A 21,946-nucleotide genomic window follows, 5' to 3' on the forward strand; every position below is an offset into this window, starting at 1 on the left:
TGCTTTCTGTTTCTTTCTAAAACACAACACAGCAATTGAAAAGCCCTCACTGCGCTTGCCAAAATTCAATACTCTCTCTCTCTCTCTCTAATGTTTTTGTCTCTAAAACTCTATGTCTGTCTCTCTGGGCCTCTAGCTATAGGATGATAGAGATATGATATGTGCCAATATGTAATACACAATACAAAGACAACTACAGAGACTACCTTTTCCCTTCCCTTTCTATTATTAACAAGAATTCTTTTTTTGTTACCCAAGAATTATTTATGATATTTATACTGGTTTCTATTAATGCAATTTATGTAATTGGAAAAATTAGAGGATGGAGACTAGGGGTGCAATTTAAGTTGGTCAACTCGAATCTGCCCATGTTCAACCTGATTTCAAATTTGATTGAGCAGGTTATAGAATGAAGTAAAAATCCGCCCAAACTCAACCCGATCTCAACTTGATTATTTATTGGGTTGAGTTGGATTGGGTTGTTGCTTTGCCCGTCCAAACCAACCCAAACCCAACCCGATTTCTAGCTCGAATTTGCTCATGTACATAATACCCCTCCCACTTCGGAAAGGGATCCTCTCCAGATCCCTTTCATCTAATCCTCCTTATCAAGCAATCCGGGCTATTGAAATTTGATCCAACAGCTAAAGTTATTATAACTTTTAGAGTAGGCCCGTGTTTTTAGCAATTGGATCAAATTTTAAGGGCCCCAATTGTTTGATGAGGAGGATTAGGTGGAAGGGATCCTTTCCTCCCACTTTATATTATATGAGCTAGATACAAGTTTGGGAGAGTTATATTTGGAAGTTTGTTGTTTGCTTTTCATTTGAAAATGAACCATTACTTAACTGTTCGATTTGGGTCAAAGTACAAAACTGTTAAGAATCCGTTAATAGTTTGAAACTAAAAACAAACATTGGCATTCCTCCATTTGAAGGCCTTGGATTTCAAGCAAGGGAAATTTTTTGAAATGCCATGTGAACTTGTACACAATTTTCTATTTGTCATATAGAAAATTTTAAGCAATTTGTTATATCAATTTTCTGAAATCATTAATTTGTCATCTTACCCTAACTCCGTTAAGTTTTCCACCCACTATAAGTCATGAACAATATGTGCCTCACACATGACTTGTGTTTAGGGTATCCGGGTCATTCTAACACTTCACTTCCCTTTTATTAAGTTGTATTCCATGAAAAAAAAAAAAAACTCTTGGGTTTCTAAAGCCACAGAAGGGGTTGCTGCTACACTATACTTGTTCTCAGAGATTTTGTTCACACCGATCCCTGTGAATACTCACGAACACAAAATTCTAACGAAAAATAAAATAAAACCTGTGAAAAGATGCTAAAATGATTGAAATAACCCTGAAACAAGTCATATGCGAGGCGCATGACTTATATTGAATGAAAAACATAATTGAGTTAAGATAAGATGACAAATTATTAATTTTAAAAAATTAATATAATAAATTGCTTAAAATTTTAGTTTATATGACAAGTTAAAAAATGTATACAAAGTCATATAACATTTTAAAAGTTTTTCCTTTCAGGCAATAACGAAATGCTCTATGGTCAAATTATAAAAAGCTTGATTATCTACCCACAAAATTGCAATAAGTTCAGCAGCTGCTTCTTATTCTTTTTCCTTTTTTGACTTTTTGGAGAGAGAAAGAGAGCATAAAGCTTCAAAAGGTGTTGGGTCTGGACGCTTTTTAACGGATCTGAATTTTTTGTAAAAGTTACTTTTTGTTAACAGATATAAACGAGTGAAACGGTTGATCTGTTAATAAAACGGGTCATTCAGGTTCAACCATTTCTACAGTAACAGGTCAACAGGACCCGCTCTAATTGATTAACATTTGCCAACTTAAGGGGTTCAACCATTTCCACATAAGATTAACGTTTCTAATTTTTTTTTTTTGGTCAAACGATATATTTTGTTATCTTAGATGTTAGATTAGTCATCGATGGAGTTTGAACTCACGTTGTCATACAATAACTCAGCACATTTCGACTACTGTGGTAAATGACCACTTTAATTTCTAATTGAGATTGACATTTTTAATTTAGGTGACTGGCAAGTGGAGATTGTTTTTTAGTTTTACCTATCCACGGTAACAAGTCATCGAGACCCGCTCTTGGAATTAAGGCATCACTGCCCCCATTACCATGTTATGGACACCGACCTCTGCTGCAGACAAATCTCCTCTCTCTAACATGACATACGGTGTACTTAAATTATCACTTATAAATGAAAAAAAAATACTATTAGATTAGACGATTTCATTCAATGGCCCTCTAATTTTTCTATATGCTCTAATTTCGGAGAGACTCTTCTGTTCGACACTCGAACTAGGGCCAAAGAGACGAGGGTGGGTCAGGGTCCAGAGGGTGGGAGTTTGGTGGGCTTGAAAACCAGTGGAGCGGGCAAGTGTGGTTTTTTGTGTCTATGCCGTGAAATATTTGTCTTAAATTAGTTTTTATCTTGTGCATTGAAAATTTTAATAGTTAAATCATTCTACTCTAGTCTTGTTAATGCACATAAAATTCTAGTCATTAATCTTTCATCGATGGTCTAATTATAAAAAAAAAAAAAATCATTACAAAAAATTAAATTTTTAAGATACACTAAAACAAAGTAAAATTTTCGAGCTCTGGCTCTTTAAATTATTGAAGTTTTAGTCCTGTTCTTGTACATGTTTTAGGTTTTATTGACAAAGCAAAATACAAAATATCGAAATTGGTGATTCCTTTTGAAATGACTTGTTATTGCCATGAATTGATTTCAGTCATGTTTTGCAGTGTGCATCAGACACAGACTAGGCTGAGGCTAACCCCACAAAACTTTGATCCCTCTCCGCTCCTCCTATCCGTTCCAATGTGGGGTCCGCTCCGTTGGGATCGTTCGATACGAGGGCCATAATGGTCATTTTCACTCACTGATTTGTGATAGTGTATTATTAGAGCAACTCCACTCATGTGGATTGCTCGGGGGACAGGGGAAAAGAAAGGGCCTGAGGCCCGGTGGACAGTGCTCCAGCCATGGAGAGCCCGAGTGAGGGTGGGAGCCCGAGCACAAGGCCCGTGAGGAATCCACCAGCCTGTAGCCCGAGGGCCAGGCATTATTTAATTTTTTTTGTGTCAGCCCGTGGGCCTGCAACCCCATTTCCAATGTTTTTTTATATTTTATATTATTTAAACAAACAAAAACAACTAATATTTTATTACATATTGCCAGGGGGGAGGGCTCCAAGGGTGGAGATGCAAAAGGTAATTACTGTTCATTAATGGTAATTACTATTCATTAAAGGCAGTTACTGTTCAATAGGGTGGATTCAATAGTGAATTGCCAGGGGGAAGGGCTTCAAGGGTGGAGTTGCTCTTATTATTAGCTGTTGCTATTGTTGCATCGATCCCTAGGAATCCAAAATCCCAGTGCTGTGAGCAGAGGGATGCTACAGACAGAGAATCAAGCAAATCCTAGCCCCATGTATTTTCAACCTGCTTTATGTAGCTTATATTTTGTTTTTCTCTTTTGTTAAATTAGAAGTTATGTTTGTGAACTGACTGTGATACAGGATCACTTGCCTTTTTTGTATTTTACAGTTTTGAAAAAAAAAATGATATTGAGGGCAGTACGCTTCATTTGCACATCACGTTACTCTATTCCTCGCCTACACTGAAGTAGTAAGGGCTTCTTGGTCTTTTCAAACTGTTTTTTCATTTGGTATAATTGAAACCGCAAAAATCACCGTAGCTAAAAAAAAAAAAGGAACCTCCCGCCGAAGTTACTCCCATATGGATTAGATCTTCTCCTGAGCAGGAGATTAGGATCCTCGGGATCAAACAATATAAATCCAACGACTATAATTATTATAACATTTAGAGGGGCCCCCTGTTTGTAGCCATTAGATCAAAATCCAACGGTCCATGTTGTTTGATCCTAAGGATCTTGATCTCCTGCTCAGGAGAGGATCCAAATCCCTCCCATATTCCCTCCGTTGCAACTTAAATGGCTCAATTTCCAAGATTGTCACTAAAACTCGCAATTTAATTGACCTATCCTTATATTATTGGTATAAAGACTTAAATCATCTTTCTCAACTCAATTGACGGAATGAAGTAGTGTAAAACAGAAAGAACAAGTACAAGAGGGTAAAGTGCAATAAAACAAAATGTAAAGAGTAAAATGAGATTCTATTAGAGTACAGAGGGCAATAGCTAAAAATAAGTTTTTAAGGTTTTCTAACACACTTTTGGGTTAGTGTGGGGTTTCGGAGGAAAGTCACGTCTCATGGATTCATACTTGCATTACCAAGAAACTTTCTAGTGTTTGCTTACCTCTTGTTACAATTGCTTCTTTTTCCATTTCCAAGTACATAAACATGCACTAAACACAAAAACATAGGTTAGGTTGAGATATTGGTATTAAAATCAAGGGCAAAAGACTATTTACTACCCCTCATGTTTTGTGGTTTTCAACATTTAGTACATCAAATTTTTTTCGTCCCAGAGTCATACCTAAAGTGTAAATTTTGGGACAGTCTCATACATCCGTTAGTTAAACTGTTAAGTCTCTCATTAAGTGATGACGTGGTGCCTATGTGGATAATGATTGAGCGCCACGTGTCATTAAATGTACGTTATTCGGTTTTGTATATCTATTCACTTTTCCTAGTTGAGATCAAATGTATATTTCCATCTATAAGTGTACAAGACTTTTTTTCCTTTTGATACATATGCTTATGTCTATGCAGATAGAGAAAGCCAATAATTGCTGAGGCTCAAGCATTAGGGTCAATATTCCACTCTCAAAGTCATTTCGTTAGAGGTGTTTGAAGAAACGTGAAGTTTTCAACTGACAATGTCCTTGTTATTGGAGGCCTGGTTTTGTTGTTAGCTTTAGTGTAATGTACTACTTGTAATATTTGATTTTGTGATTTTTTATGTAATTATTATATTGTAGTAAATATGCAATTTTTTTGGTTATTTTGTACTAAAATATATAAATACTGTTTGTACCATACTTGACCAATCCCGAAACTACCGAGCACCGGCCAACGCTATACTGTCAAGGACCCAGAAGAGTTCCCCTCCGACCAGGAGGCCAATCACTACTCGACACGTGTCAAGATTAGAAGCCAATCAGAGCGCAGCACGTGTCAACATCAAGAACCAATCATAACATGACACATGTCAATGTGACAAAGCTACAAGTTTTTCTATAAATAGGGGTCATTCCCCCACAATATTGCCTAATGTCATTTTGTGTTAAATCATTCACAAGAACTCACTAAATTGAGAGCTTGATCCTTTGTACTTGTGTAAGCCCTTCACTACTAATAAGAACTCCTCTACTCCGTGGACGTAGCCAATCTGGGTGAACCACGTACATCCTGTGTTTGCTTCTCTGTCTCTATTCATTTACGTACTTATCCTCACTAGTGACCGAAGCAACCAAGCGAAGGTCACAAAACCTGACACTTTCTGTTGTACCAAAGTCTTCGCTGATTTTGTGCATCAACATTTGGCGCCGTCTGTGGGAAGCGACACTTATTCCTACTCTCTTCAGCTGTGTCAAGCTGGTTTCTATCATTCGTACACTTTCTTTTGACCAGGCATCCCTCTCCAACATGGGAAGCGAAGGAAGCCACAGCACACAGAATGACACCCCCCTTGCACATAGTGCGAAACAACGAAAGAAGGAAGGAAAACGAGTTCTTCTTCAAGCTAAAGTCGATGAGTTGGAAGCTCAGAACAACAAGATAGCAATAAGGAATGAGGTCCTCCAGGAGCAATATGAGAAGCTCTTCGAGACACTCCACGAAGCTAGGCAAGCTCAGACACGCGAGCTTGTTGCCCCCGTGGAAGTCAACCATCAACTGGGTGCCCTCCAACATGGAGGGTCACATGCATTCGACATAGATATCCCTGATAGGGAACAGATTACCCCTCGACTTGATAATCAACATGAGGCTTCTCTTAACCCAGTTGCTTCGACCCGAACCATGAGAAGTGGAGGGAGACACCTCTTTACTGAAGGGGCAGAAGGATCGAAAGCCGTCTTTCGCGATTGTCGGGATTTCCTGAAGCAACGTCGAGAGAATTCCATCCATATAAGCTCAAAGATTAATGACCCAAGGATTTCTGAGAGACTCGGTCCCCTGCCACGGCCCAAGCCGGCCACCAATTTGGGGAAGGGGCAACAAGTCCCAGAGAGACATGAGGGTACAGGGGACTCAGAGGTGTTCCGACAGACATACCCTGGAAGCCAGTACAGCGAGTCCAGGGAAAAATCACATGCCCTTGATCAAACCTTCCTAATTCCAAGAGGAGATGGAGATTTACGAAAGAAAGCTCCAGTGACACATAACTCCGCTCAGGACCCCCTTGTCCTACAACTTCTTGAGGAAGTAAACAAGTTGAAGGCTGAACGTCAGGCTGAAATACCTGACTGGAACCAACCCAGGCCTGGCCCTCTTACAAGGAGGATCCTCAACACCCCTCTTCAAGCAAAGACAAAGCAAAAGCTTGGCTTGCAACTTTATACTGGAAAAGAGGACCCGATTGAGCACCTTAACCTCTTTGAGTCCACCATGGCATACCGGATGCACACCGACGAAGAGCGATGTCTTCTCTTCCCCTCCACCCTCTCTAGTGGAGCTCTAAATTGGTATTGTCGTCTTACACCTGAGACGGTAGACTCATTTGAGGAATTGAGGAAACTATTTGTTTCCCAACACATTTTCCAAACCGATCGCTTGCACTCTGCAGATGACTTATACACTATCCGCCAGAAGCCAGACGAGTCATTACGTATGTATGCTGGCCGCTTCAGCCATGAATACTCCCGGTGTGCCGAGGCAGACGACAAGACTGCCCTCAAAGCCTTCACGGCAGGCCTACGTGATTGTTTCTTTAAATACATGATCAATGCCAATACTTGGAAGACTTACTCTGAGGTGATGGCGCAGGCTTATAACCATGCCTCCGCCGAGGCAAAGACATATCAGGAGAAACCCCCTACAACCATCCTTTATCAACAAGTGGGAGGTGGAAGCCAGACTCACCTAAATGAGAAGACCTCGACTTTCCAAACAGCAGTGGCACCTCCCCATGCCTTGCATAATGCTTCGCCGAATCAACAGACATATCAATTTCAAGGCAAGAGGAAGGATTTCCATCCTCACCACTCTCATTTCAGTAAAAAGAGTAAGGGACACTATCCCGATAACCAAGGGTATCGCCACAATAACGCTCGCCCCCAGGCAGTCAATGCAGTGGGTCAAACCCGCGTCAAGATACCCCCTACCCCAAAGTATGAGACATACACGCCCTTGAATGCCACATGCGCGGCCATTTACCCCAGCATAGCTCACCTGATACCAAAGCCAAAGCCGAGGCACCCAGATTACACGCCCCCGAATAACGCGGGCATGTTTTGTTGCTACCATGAGCATAACGGCCATGATAGCGAGAAATGTATCATCCTCCGTGATCGTATTGAAGCTTTGGCACGAGAAGGAAAAATTGATCAATTCCTCCTTCACCCTCAAAGGGATAACCGTAACCAACGCCAGGTGAATGTCATATATTCCATAAGCGGCGGCACACCCATATCTGAATCTTCCAATAGGGCCATGAAAAACAGTGAACGAATTCTGAGGCCTGGTCACCAAGTGTTTCACGTGGAAGACATCAGGGGAGGGAAGTATCAAAAGCCTAACTGGGATCCGATATGTTTCTACCCTGAGGAAGAAAGAGGCATCATCTACCCTCATAACGACCCATTGATCGTGGAGGCTCACATAGCCAACTTTGATGTTCGACGAATCCTCGTAGACACAGGGGCTTCGGTCAATATCATGTTTGCCGAAGCTTTCAGGGCACTCAGTGTAGCTGAACACTTGCTCGATCGCTCGATTTCTCCTCTGATAAGCTTCTCCGGTGATATCGTGCAACCCTTAGGGAGCATACATTTACCCTTTACTATTGGTACAGGCCCTTACACGGCTACCATTACCACTAACTTCCTAGTGGTTGACTGCCCAACGGCATACAATGTCATCTTTGGGCGCACAGGCATCAATGATCTCAAGGCTATGGTATCCACGCATATGTTGTTGATGAAATTTCCAACCCCCCATGGCAACGGCTACATCAGAGGAGATCAGCTTAGTGCACGATCATGTTACAACACTTCAGTTAAGCAACAACACTTGCCCGGACCCAAGGAAACCCTGTCTGTACATGACCAAGTCACAAAGACCAGCCTAGATGAAGCGAACTTGGATATTCCTGATAGCAACAATCAACCCGATGATCCTCGAGATGACTCTTTCACCCAGCAAGCCCAACCTGCTGAAGAGTTGGAGAAGGTACCTATCTCAAGAGATTATCCAGATCGCATGGTGAAGATTGGCACCACATTGTCACCACCCCTTCGGTTAGCATTGATATCTTTTTTGAAAGAGAACACTGAAGTCTTCGCCTGGTCATACGAGGACATGCCAGGCATCTCTCCCGATGTCATCTGTCATCGTTTGAGTATTGACCCCAAGATCAAGCCGGTGAGACAGAAGCGAAGATCTTATGACGCTGAACGATACGAGGCAATGAAAGCAGAAGTTGAAAAACTCAAAGGCATAGGCTTTGTCCGCGAAGTCAATTACCCGACATGGGTAGAAAATGTGGTCCTTGTTAAGAAAAATCCGACCAAAGAAAGTCTTTTGCTTCAAAAGGTCTTGTGGAGAATGTGTGTTGACTACACCGACCTAAACAAAGGGTGTCCGAAAGATAGCTTCCCTCTTCCTCTTATTGACAGACTTATAGACTCTACGGCCGGGTGTGAACTCCTGAGCTTCATGGATGCTTACTCAGGATACAACCAAATCCTCATGAACCCTTCGGATCAAGAACACACAGCCTTCACTACCGACAGATGACTATACTGCTACAAAGTCATGCCTTTCGGCCTAAAGAATGCAGGAGCGACTTATCAGAGACTAGTCAACTCAATGTTCGCCGAGCAGATTGGGAAGAGCATGGAAGTTTACGTTGATGATATGTTAGTCAAGAGCAAACATGCTGACCAACACATCACCAACCTATATGAAACTTTCACTATTTTGAAGAGGTATCGAATGAGGTTAAACCCCAACAAATGTGCCTTCGGCGTAGGCTCTGGCAAATTCTTAGGTTTCATGATTAGCCAACGAGGCATTGAAGCTAATCCCGAGAAGATCAAAGCAATCCTCGACATGAAGGAACCGGTAACTTCAAAGGACATCCAGAGCCTTACTGGCAAGGTGGCAGCCTTAACCAGGTTCATTTCTAAGGCCACAGACAAATGTGCTCCCTTTTTTAAAGCACTTAAAGGAAGTAGGAAGTACATTACATGGACTGATGAATGTGCCGAGGCATTCAAAAACCTCAAGGAGTACATGAGTAAAGCCCCTCTACTCTCCAAGCCCGAGGTAGGAGACATTCTCATTATCTACCTATCGGTATCAGCTTCAGCCGTAAGTTCCGTTCTCATTCGAAAGGATGGGAATATTGAGCGACCTGTCTACTACGCTAGCAAAGCCTTACAAGATGCGGAGACACGGTACTCTAACATTGAGAAATTGGCTCTGGCATTGGTCATGTCTGCTCGAAAACTCCGCCCTTACTTCCAAGCGCACTCCATCATCGTGCTTACCAATTATCCTCTTCGACAGATACTCCAAAGTCCTGACACTTCAGGGCGAATGATCAAATGGGCAATAGCGTTGGGTGAGTTTGACATCTCCTACCAACCAAAGCCAGCTGAGAAGGGCCAAGCAGTAGCAGATTTCATCGCCGACTTCACATATCCTGTTGACATTGCTTTTACACCTGAAGCAGTAGCTTCATTACCATCGGAAGCTCAGAAAGTAGAATCAACGACCTCAGCATGGAGTCTGTATGTTGATGGCTCATCCAACCAACAGGGCTGTGGAGCGGGACTAGTCTTGACTACGCCCGACAAAGTAGCAATGGAGTATGCTCTTCGTTTCAAATTCAAGGCATCAAACAATGAGGCCGAGTATGAAGCCCTTCTAGCAGGATTACGTTTGGCCAAACACCTCGGGGTTAAACAAATTGATATTTTCAGTGACTCCCAATTAGTGGTCAACCAGGTTACCAACAACTTTGATGCTAAGGACAGCTCCATGGCAGCATATCTTGCGCAAACACAACTTTTGCTCAAGCACTTCCACTACCAGATCACCCAAGTTCCTCGAGCGGCAAACAGTCATGCAGACGCCCTGGCTCGCCTCGCCTCAGCTGTGGAAGACAAGATTGGAAGAAAAATTCATGTCGAACTGTTGGCAACACCAAGCACCATGGCCGCAGAAGTATGCAACTTACAACGGGGGGATAGTTGGATCACCCCGATCTATAATTTCCTTGCTCATGGCACCCTCCCAAATGATAAAGTCCAGGCTAAGCAAATTCGATACAAGTCTACCCGCTATCTGATCATCAATGATCAACTCTATAAGCGAGGTTTTAGCCTGCCATACTTAAGGTGTCTTACGCCTGCCGAGGCGGAAATCGTCCTTCGGGAAATACATGAGGGAGTCTGTGGAGATCATGCTGGATCTCGGTCCCTAGCACACAAGACTTTTCGCCAAGGATATTACTGGCCAACACTCCACCAGGATGCCATCAAAGTATCCCGCTCATGTGACAAATGTCAACGATATGCGGCTATTCCTCATTCCCCTCCAGAGCCTCTTACTCCTATGATCAGCCCTTGGCCCTTCGCCCAGTGGGGACTTGATTTGATCGGCCCAATGCCGGCAGGGAAGGGCAAAGTCTGTTACGCAGTCGTTGCAGTGGACTACTTCACAAAGTGGGCCGAAGTAGAACCCTTGGCAACCATTACTGAGGCAAAGATAGAAGACTTCGTGTGGAAGAACATCCTTTGTAGATTCGGCATTCCCAATGCGATAGTCACTGACAATGGGCGACAGTTTGACAACAAGAAGTTCAGGTTGTTCTGCTCTAAGTTCAACATCAACTTATGCTTTGCCTCTCCAGCTCATCCCCAGTCTAATGGACAAGTTGAGGCCATCAACAAAATAATCAAGCGCACTTTGAAAACCAGCTTGGACAAAGCTAAAGGCTGTTGGCCAGAATTTGTACCCCAAGTTCTTTGGTCATATCGCACTTCATATCGGACTTCAACAGGAGAAACTCCATTCTCACTTGCCTTTGGCACAGAGGCGGTTGTCCCTGTTGAGCTCGAGCAAGCAACATTCCGAGTCCAGAACTACATTCAAAGTGAAAATGACAAACAACTCACCCTCAACTTGGATTTAGTCGAGGAACACAGAAACCAAGCTCACTTGAGGAATGTCGCCTACAAGCAGCGCATCTCCAACTATTATGACTCTAGGGTCAAGCCTCGTTCTTTCAAAATAGGAGACTGGGTCTTAAAGAAAAGATTACTCTGCGACAGAGTCCCGAGTGAAGGCACACTTAGTCCAAACTGGGATGGACCGTATGAAGTCATTGGCATCAGTCGCCCTGGCTCTTACACACTTAGAAGCTCCGATGGCAAGACCCTTGGCCATCCATGGAACGCTGATCACTTGAAGTACTACTACAAATAGACTCACGATGTACAAGTGTTGAGCTATAGCCGTTCGGCATCCTATGTAATGAAGGCCATTTGGCAATGAATTCAATAAAGAGGTAATTTAGCCAACTCAGCCCTCACTCTTTTACATTCATAGCAAGCGATGCCGGAACCCTTCTCAATCAGAAAGCAATCTGTCTTCCACAGTCACTACAAAACAAGCAAATGAAGACCGTGTCAAGCGCCAAAAAAAAAAAAAAAAAAAAAAAAAAAAAAAAAAAAAAAAAACAACTTCATCCAAAAAGCTTCACCCGAAAAGCTTCACCTCCAAAGCTTCACCCACAAAGCTTCACCTAAAAAGCTTCACCCAAAAAGTTTCACCATCAAAGCTTCACCTAAAAAGCTTCACCCAAAAAGCTTCACCTAAAAAGCTTCACCCAAAAAGCTTCACCATCAAAGCTTCACCTAAAAAAGCTTCACCCAAAAAGCTTCACCTAAAAAGCTTCACCCAAAAAGCTTCACCATCAAAGCTTCACCTAAAAAGCTTCACCCAAAAAGCTTCACCTAAAAAGCTTCACCTAAAAAGCTTCACCATCAAAGCTTCACCTAAAAAAACTTCACCCAAAAAGCTTCACCCGAAAAGCTTCACCTAAAAAGCTTCACCCAAAAAGCTTCACCCGAAAAGCTTCACCTAAAAAGCTTCACCCACAAAGCTTCACCTAAAAAGCTTCACCCAACAAGCTTCACCCGAAAAGCTTCACCTCCAAAGCTTCACCCACAAAGCTTCAACACCAAAGCTTCACCTACAAAGCTTCAACACAAAACCTTGCTCCAAATAAACAAATTTTGTTCACAAAACCCAAGATGCCCTTGAACTTGTACAAAAACACTTGGGTAAACATAAACATTTTTTGTTTTACACCCACAAGGGCCCAAAATTTTCCTTCTTATTTATTCACTTATATATGTTCCCAAACATATTATAATAGATCCAACAACAAGCCAAAGTCCCAAATTTCATAATGGACAAAAGTACAAGCAATTCATCAATAATGAAGGTGCTACAAAAATTGGAATCTGCCCCAAAATAGAAATCCAACCCAAGAGACTTTTTCTCTCTCTCCCTCTTCCGCCTCCTTTCATCTATCAAATTTCTGCAACCTCTGCTCTTCTCCAATGGAGCTGAATTTTGGACACCCTATAGTTCTTGAGCATATGAACAACTTTCAAGAAGGAACCATTTCTGTTTGAGCGACGGAAATTAAAGTGTTGAAGCTCCAAACATGATAGTCGGCTTCTTGCAGATTTCGAAGCTGTTGTGATGTTTCGAAGATCTGGAAATATTTAACCGTTAGTTCATCCTGAATTTTTGATATGTTATGAAAGAGTCGATGAGGAACAACTTCAATGAAGAAAGCATACCGATCTGAACAAGAGAAAATGGAGTTTCGAAGCTCACAACAAATCTGACGGGTTGACAGACAAATAATAACCAGTCATTCATCATACCTGAATTTCTTGATTTATACAGCTCCGAGGGATCTCAAATTTGGATATGTTGTAGTTCACAAGCTGAGGAACAACTTCAATGAAGAAAGCATACCGATCTGAACAAGAGAAAATGGAGTTTCGAAGCTCACAACAAATCTGACGGGTTGACAGAAAAATAATAACCAGTCATTCATCATACCTGAGTTTCTTGAGTTATACAGCTCCGAGGGATCTCAAATTTGGATATGTTGTAGTTCACAAGCTGAGGAACAACTTCAATGAAGAAAGCATGCTGATCTGAGCAAGAGAAAATAGAGTTTCAAAGCTCACAACAAATCTGACGGGTTGACAGACAAATGATAAACAGTCACTCATCATACCTGGATTTCTGGAGTTGTACTGCTCCGATGGCTCTCCAATTTGGATATGTTGTAGTTAAGGAATTAACGAACAACTTTCATGAAGACAACTTTGTGATTCGACCTACAGATGATGGTGTTATGTTGAAAAACAATTCCGGTTGTTAGGGGAAATGAAAAACAATTCCACCAAAGAAACATCATTATGATGTTTCATCATTATGGTGTTTTCATCATTATGATGCTTTCATCATTGTGATGCTTCCATCATTGTGATGCTTCCATTATGATGTTAATGCACCAACGGTTACACCTTCTGCAATTCCACTTATTCGGGCCTAGCAACCTTCATCAACAAAATCTATGAAGAAAAAGTCCGGGGCTACCACTTAGAAAACAAAAGAATGAAGTTTTGGTACTTACGACATGGACTATTAGCAAGACACCTCATTTGTCAACTCCCTCGACTAGAGACTTGGGGGACTCCCACCATATGCTACTACGCCTTGGTACTCAAAAGTTCGTGACTACTCAGTGACTTGGATTTTTCAAGTCTCCAACCGAGAAGTTTTCCTCACTCGGGAAATTAAGGGAACACTACCTCAAACTACATGCTTCACTCACAAAGCTTCAACAATACAGGTTTCAACAAAAGCAAAAATTCAAAGAACTTTATGAAGAAGGCTTTGGTGTATTTAACACAATATGTTGAAATGAAGCAAAGCTTATTTATTAATATTTTCGATAAGCCACAAATATGTACATATACATGAGTCAAAATAAACAAACAAAAGGGAGCCTTCACAAAGGTTGCTTAGGGGAAGTCTCAGCAGTCGGTAGAGCCCCAGAAAGAGAAAGCACCGGAGGGTGGTTATCCGGAGCCTCAGTACTTGACAAAACCCCAGAAGGAGGAGGCATTGGAGGTTCATCATTTGAAGCTTCATTACCAGGTACAGCCCCAGAGGACGAAGGCAATAAATGCCTTTGGAACAAACCCACAAACCGCTGATGATCAAGTAAAACCTTACCATCAGATTCCTTCATCTGGTCAAGCTTCCTCTTCATGTTTGTAGCATAGTCATGGGCGAGCCGGTGCAACTGCTTATTCTCATGCTTGAGCCCTCTAATCTCCTGTTTGAGACTCATCACTTCAGCAGCCAATGATTCAACTTGGCGGGTTCTAGCAAATAGGCGTTGGGCCATATTAGACACAGAACCTGCACACTGAACACTAAGAGCCAGAGAGTCCTTAACAGCCAACTCATCAGACCGTTTGGAAAGTAGTCTGTTATCTTTGGGAGTGAGAAGGTTCCTGGCCACCACTGCAGCGGTCATATCATTCTTCATCACAGAATCCCCAACGGTAAGAGGACCAGTAGGGGATATGAAGGATGGGCGCCATATGTTGTCTGGAGAAGGCGTGGCTGTCTCTTCTCCAAGGTTCAAGTCAAAACGACGGTCGGAGGGTCCAGACATTTTCAAATGTGTTGAAGAAGGAAGAGGTCAGACAAATCAAGATCTTAGAAGTGCAAGAAATGAGCTTCTACTGGTAGAGATTCAAGTGTGCTGTGGAACTTAATGCCAGCCTCTATAAAAATCTGCACTCAACGAAGCTTCAGAAATCGAAGAGGCGTTTGCTTTCTCAAAAGCTGGGCTGCTCAGAGACCACGAGGGCCGATCTCAGAAATCGAAGAGGCGAATGCTTTCTCAAAAGCTGGGCTGCTCAGAGACCACGAGGGCCGATCTCAGAAATCGAAGAAGCACCTGCTTTTGCAGCCTCGTCAGCACCTGTCACATGCACAATCAGCTTTGCGGAAATTACGGGCAATCTGTCGAAGATTTCTGGTGAAGTAGAAAGCACGTGAATCTTACTGATCAATCACCGCTCTCCATATGCACCATCAACTCTTCGGGTACCACATATAACTTTGTCAAAGATCTCTGACAAAGTTTAGGCACGAGAATTTCGAAGTGCCAGCTACCCTACTATTACCCATAAGGGTAAAGGAACAGCACCACTGCTTGACAACTGGAAAGTCCCTATGTGTGTCGACCTCCGTGTTTTGTGGCAAGACAGGTTGGCAAGAACGACCAACCTTTACTCACATTCGAGAAAAGACTCCCAACATAATTACTTTCTCAAAAACCGGAGTAGCACCGCTTTCCGAATCTCGAGAGTCAGATCCTCGACGGGATTGCTTGTTCGAAAACCGAAGAGGCACAACTCTCAGAACTTCGAGAGCCAGATTTCCTTAGATAAAGCTTGTCTGTAATCTCCACACGTAATATCAGCTTTCCAGATACCACATACCACTTTTTCAAAGTGCTCTGACAAAATTAAAACACGTGAAGCTGGCAGCTCCCACTACATTGCTGTGACCAAGAAGGGTAAAGGAATAGCATTACTACTTGTTATTGGGAAATCCCTATATACATTGACCTCCCTCCTCAACGGACAGGCAAACCTGCAAAAATGCTCAACCCTTTCTCACATTCGAAAAGGCACCCTCAACATAACCTCTCGAAATACTCAGCTTTATTTCCCCCCGATAATACCTCAGCAAATAAGCCACACCAAGAACAAGAGTATCTCATATCATCAGGGTCGAAAGCAAGAGTATCCCATATCATGCTTTCTCCCTGTCTTTGTCTTTGTCCTTGTCCACACCTGCAGGACAAGGAGAAAGAGAGCAGTCAGTCGGAACCTGAAATCAAACCTCCAATTTGGAACTGACTGCCTGGAGCCTTTGCCTGGTTGCTTACTTAGCATTGCTCTCGAGTACTCATCCTCAACTGCTGTCAAGGTCACGAATTCCACCGGCAAATACCTCATGACAGTTGATCAGATTTTGGCTCTTTACACTGAAGCTGCCAAGCGTGGATGAGTCACTATGAAGGAATGTTCTGAAGGACCATTTAAATGCAAAGGTTGCACACCACTTCTGCCATGCAAAAGATTGAAGCAGAAGGTTCAACGGTGAGCTGAAACAGATCACTACAGCACGACACCTTTCCATACCACATTCATTATTCCGTCAACAGCAAAAGTATCCCATATCATCAAGGTCGAACGTACTCTAGATTTGATGGACTTGTTTTGACCCTCAAATTTTTGAGTCGGCCTTATACTCTGAAGGGCACCAGAAAACCCTCCAGCACAGTTCAAGAATAAGCCTGTGGAAAGTTACTTCTTCAAAAGCAAAAGTATCTCATATCATCTCTTATCCATTTGCTTCTCCTTATCCTGGCAGTTGAATGAGAGACAAGGAGAATGAGAACAATCAACCGGAAGCCGACGTCAAACCTCTGATCCTGGGTTGCTTACTTGGAAGTTTGACTGCTTACCTTGTCTGTCACCTCTTTCGGCAGATCTCCTAGCTCGGCGACTTGGGGGACTCCTACTATAGGGTTTGTATCACACTTGACTAAGCCCGAAACTACAACTAAGCTTCAAGTGAAATTGATACATTACCTTGTGCGTCAACATCAGCTAAGTACACCATTCCCGGATGGAGGAAAGGTACTTCCAGAGAAGGGCAGATGAAGATCAGACCACACTTCGGTACTTAGAAGTTTCGTGATTACTCAAGGGATTGGATCTTGCAAGTCCCCAACCGAGGAGTTTCCCTCACTCGGGAACTTAGGGGAGCACTGTTTGTACCATACTTGACCAATCCCGAAACTACCGAGCACCGGCCAACGCTATACTGTCAAGGACCCAGAAGAGTTCCCCTCCGACCAGGAGGCCAATCACTACTCGACACGTGTCAAGATTAGAAGCCAATCAGAGCGCAGCACGTGTCAACATCAAGAACCAATCATAACATGACACATGTCAATGTGACAAAGCTACAAGTTTTTCTATAAATATGGGTCATTCCCCCACAATATTGCCTAATGTCATTTTGTGTTAAATCATTCACAAGAACTCACTAAATTGAGAGCTTGATCCTTTGTACTTGTGTAAGCCCTTCACTACTAATAAGAACTCCTCTACTCCGTGGACGTAGCCAATCTGGGTGAACCACGTACATCCTGTGTTTGCTTCTCTGTCTCTATTCATTTACGTACTTATCCTCACTAGTGACCGAAGCAACCAAGCGAAGGTCACAAAACCTGACACTTTCTGTTGTACCAAAGTCTTCGCTGATTTTGTGCATCAACAAATACAGACATATATATATATATTTGTTAAATAGTTTTAATTTTTTTTTAATTTTGGAAAATAATTTATAACGGGCATTAGTTGTGGTCAATTAGTAATCGACAACGATCATACCACGTGGTGTTAGATCCCAATCTACCACGGTTACAATCCGTGGTTATATTGCTTTTGACAACGGGCATAGTCTGTGGTAGAAACTGAGACTTTTTATCATATCCAAAATACTAACGGGCACAGTGTCCGTAGTGGATTGCAATTTATCACAGGGATTCACCGTGATAGATGAGCTTTTTTCTTCTAGTGGTTATAACCCCTCATTTTAATACTTGTATAGTTTCTAGAAAATCATACTACGTATAAGTGTGAAATCAAATGTAAATCCAAAGTAAATCCAGGAATATTCCAAATCACTACATATCGGCAACAACATAATAAAATCAGGTGCCCATTAATCTATGATAACATACGAGTTGGAGTTGCCTAACTCAACTTGTATGACTCATAAGTCAATCTATGATAACACATGAGTCAAAGTTGCCTAATGCAACTCGTACGACTCATAGGCAACTTGTACGACAGTGTCGGAGTTGCCTATTATTGCAACCTATACGACAATGTCAGAGTTGCCTATTATTGCAACCTGTACGACAATATCAGAGTTGCCTAAAACACAAATATAGTCATGTCATAACTCAATCATTTCAAATAACACCATACACTCACCTGAACTTACATGCACTTCCCGCGTTCACCTTAGCACTTCAAAGCATTCACAACAATTATATGTAGGTAATATGCATATGGATATGCCATGATGCAATCTAAAACTCAACCATATCATATTATTTTAGAATATATAAATATAAATATATGACATGGCATAAAATGCATAAATCAATTTAAAAGCGTTTGTGGAACTATCAATTATATATATACGATAAAAAGGAAAAGACCTACTCACCTAAGGTCCGCACTACAACTCCCTAGCACGAATATCGAGACATCACGAACGATCATCACCTAGAACAAATATTCAGTCACATCTCAGAACTCTTATCAATAGAATACGTAACTTACATAAAACACATCCCAATGACGTTCTAGAATGATTTGAGACCCATTGACCAAAAGTCAACCGTCGGTCAAAGATCAACGGTAGGGTCCACAACCCTACGTAACTCAATCCGGAAGATCTGCATCACGGATTTCCGATCCGTAATTTCTAAAATCCACATTATACTTCTAGGACATCATACTAAAGTTTCATTACGATCTAATGGTTGGATCTCCGCCAATTACCAATTCAAGTGGCGGTCAACGTTTTATTTTACGAACTTACAAATCTAATTTGGGAAGATCCGTACGTCAGATTCCCAATTTGTAAGTTTCTAATATCCTCAAATATTACATACTATAATGTACTAAAGTTTGGTGACGATCCAACAGTCGGATCGTCAATTCACATAATGTTCAAGTAGCGGTCTTTACCAAAACTATGTTCAAACAATGAGATTTCATCAATCGGACTTCACCTATGGAATTGGGGTGTCAAACTTAGGTTAGGAAGGTCAGGGGGTGACTCAACTCACGCGTCGCCGCAAACGACGGTCGGTCGTCCTGATTCGCCGGAAAATTTAACTATCTCCAAGAATTCTCAAATTTTACAGAAATGAGGATCTCAAAGAGTAGAGCAAGTTTTATATCTGTGACCAAATCCAATTTGGTCGGGAAAGACTCCAATTTCACTCAAACCCGTCGGAACCCTAAAATGGGTGAACTTTGATTCTCCTACCTCGGTGTTCCAATGTATCTACCACTGGTTGGGTCTTGTTCCTTGGTCCAAGGGAAGTTGATTAAGGGTAGTTTTAGATGGTGGAACTCACCGGATTGGAGGAATCATTGTTGAGCACCTATGGTGCTCCGGTGGAGTTCCTCACGGTTTTGGACATAAAAACCCTCAAATATGGGTGGACATAGTAGATGGGAGGTTATGGAAGAGGTTGCAGGTGATGGATGGATGAGAATCGCCTGAAAACTGGCGGAGTATCGCCGGAATCAAACCGGGTCATCGTTGGGTTTGTGGTTTGATAGGAAGGGAGACGAAGTTCTTCTTTCTCCTTCCTGATTGGTCATTTCTTTTCTAATTGGTCCTTAGTTCCATTTAAATTGATTGGTTATTTATTCCCTTGTTAAAAGCTGATTGGTTTCCTTCCCATAAGATGGGAGCTCAAATTATTTAACTAACTTTAAATAATCAATTTCAAACGTCTGTAACTATACGGTTATAATCCAGACTCACAAACGGCTTTCGCCTACGTGTTCGTAGCTTCAAAATCTATTCAGAAACATTAATTGTGACTTCAAACGGTCAACAAAAGTCAAACATCCTCGCCTCTAAGGGCATTTTCCAAACGGTCAACAAAAGTCAAACATCCTCGCCTCTAAGGGCATTTTCGTAAAATCACTACTTTAAAATTTATAAAACTTAAAATTTGGGTCGAGATGTCACAATCTACCTACCTTAAAAAATTTCATCCCCGAAATTTAAAATCACTAGTTATACAAAAGTAGTGAAAAGACAGCAGTGAAATAGACATGTAAGGAAGTATCAAGTTAAAGTGGTTGCATAAAAGAGAATGCCATTCTGTCACGATCTGAGTGCAGTGATTCCTCTTTTATGCCCCCAAACTCATACTTTCCTTCTCCTTTAGCACAATACTAAAATAAAATACTACAATATAAAATCCTTTATGCAAACATTAAGTCAAAAATAGATATACAGTAACATATCGTCAAAATACACAAATCATATAACGTACCATTTAAATAGTTGTATTGAAATCAAAATTGAACATAGATTATTTTTCACCTACACACTCGTTGCGTCATGTAATCCAAAAGTAAGCGTGTAATCCAAAAGTAAGCGTGTAGTAATCTTAGGTCAAGACCAAACAATAACTAAACAACTAAATGTATAAATAAATAAAATACTAATGTAGACGGACCTGGATATCCACTTGCTTAACGAATTCTACAAATAAGTTCGCAATATTACGGTTTGCAGCCCACAATACCAACAACTCACTGTGTCTCGATAAGCAAGTAACAAATTCCCGATGGTGCAATATTACCATCTTGCCCCTCATTGGGAAATATACATTCATCGTTTGATCCAAGTCTCAATTGTGCTCACGCATCACCCTCACAGGTAACATTAACATTAACAATAATCATAATTTTTCTATATCGTAATCTAGATCATCCAATTACCTATTCGCAATACTCATTTTTCAAACATGTTTAGTGTGTAAAATCTCTATACCAAGGCTCAGACCATACCATAGCCAAACCAGAAATGTAACCGTAGTTACACATAACTCTAACCAAGGTACTAAAACTGTAAAATATTCAAAAGCAATATGTCCTTCAATGTCTGGATAGTTCATTCAGACTAACCATTAGTCTGAGGGTGAAATGCGATACATGACAAAGCTTAATGCGCACGGCCTTCAAGAAGGTTTCCCAAGACTTGGGAATGAAACATGTGTCATGATGAGATATAGTAGTGACATACACACTACATAACCCAACATTGTTGTTCATAACACCATAGTGAGTAGGTTCATATTGAATTTTCCCTCGAGTTTAGCAAAACTACACCAATAAAAACAATCAAGAATTTGAAAGTCAAACAAGTCAAACAAGTCCAACAAATCTAGAATACAAGGAATTTGAAATTAATGTATGACATCTTGCTACAACGGTAGCTTCTGGAACATTCAATCACCAACGGTTAAAATTCGTTTAGCAGAGTATTTGTTGGGTGATTGAGAATTTAATTGTGGAGCCAAAAATATTCACTAGGCGACACGTGGACTTTTGGACAAAAGATGACAAAAATACCCTCGAGGCATACCGGGATTCCTATGCGCGAGCAGCGGGCAATCATCTTTCAACCAAGTCAAAAGTGCCCAAAATAGGTAACAATTTAAAGCCTATTTCATCAAATCCTTTCTATAAGGTAATTCCCAAAAATCTAATTTATTCTATATGCTTTATATTCCATTATTTAGCTAATAAATTAGCTAAATAGTATTTTCCTTTCATATTTCCTCAAATTGACTAATTAAGGGATTAATTACCTAATCAATCCCTTAATTATCAATTAAACCACCAAATTATAACCAAAAACCTACCAAAGGCCGGTTACCCACCAGGGCCGGCCATGCCTTTTATTTTCTGTTTTTGCTACCATTTTCTTCCCCTTTTATGACATTCAAATAGCTAGTTAATAAGGTTATTACTATTTGCTAATTAACTA

General features: G+C 41.3%; 2 long non-coding RNA genes across 2 annotated transcripts; both read right to left on the minus strand.

Annotated features, from left to right (window-relative positions):
- Nucleotides 1-11,869: 11,869 nt before the first annotated feature.
- Nucleotides 11,870-12,932, minus strand: LOC126601900 (uncharacterized). Its single transcript, XR_007615854.1, has 3 exons — nucleotides 12,260-12,932; nucleotides 12,105-12,188; nucleotides 11,870-11,963 (listed from the first exon to the last, which is right to left on the minus strand). It is a non-coding gene; the product is annotated as an uncharacterized LOC126601900 (long non-coding RNA).
- A 187-nt stretch (nucleotides 12,933-13,119) lies between these two features.
- LOC126601901 (uncharacterized) lies at nucleotides 13,120-13,584 on the minus strand. Its single transcript, XR_007615855.1, has 3 exons — nucleotides 13,482-13,584; nucleotides 13,301-13,398; nucleotides 13,120-13,217 (listed from the first exon to the last, which is right to left on the minus strand). It is a non-coding gene; the product is annotated as an uncharacterized LOC126601901 (long non-coding RNA).
- Between the last annotated feature and the right edge of the window lie 8,362 nt (nucleotides 13,585-21,946).

Source organism: Malus sylvestris, chromosome 15 (assembly GCF_916048215.2).
Source record: "Malus sylvestris chromosome 15, drMalSylv7.2, whole genome shotgun sequence".
In the NCBI taxonomy this organism is placed as follows: domain Eukaryota; kingdom Viridiplantae; phylum Streptophyta; class Magnoliopsida; order Rosales; family Rosaceae; genus Malus; species Malus sylvestris.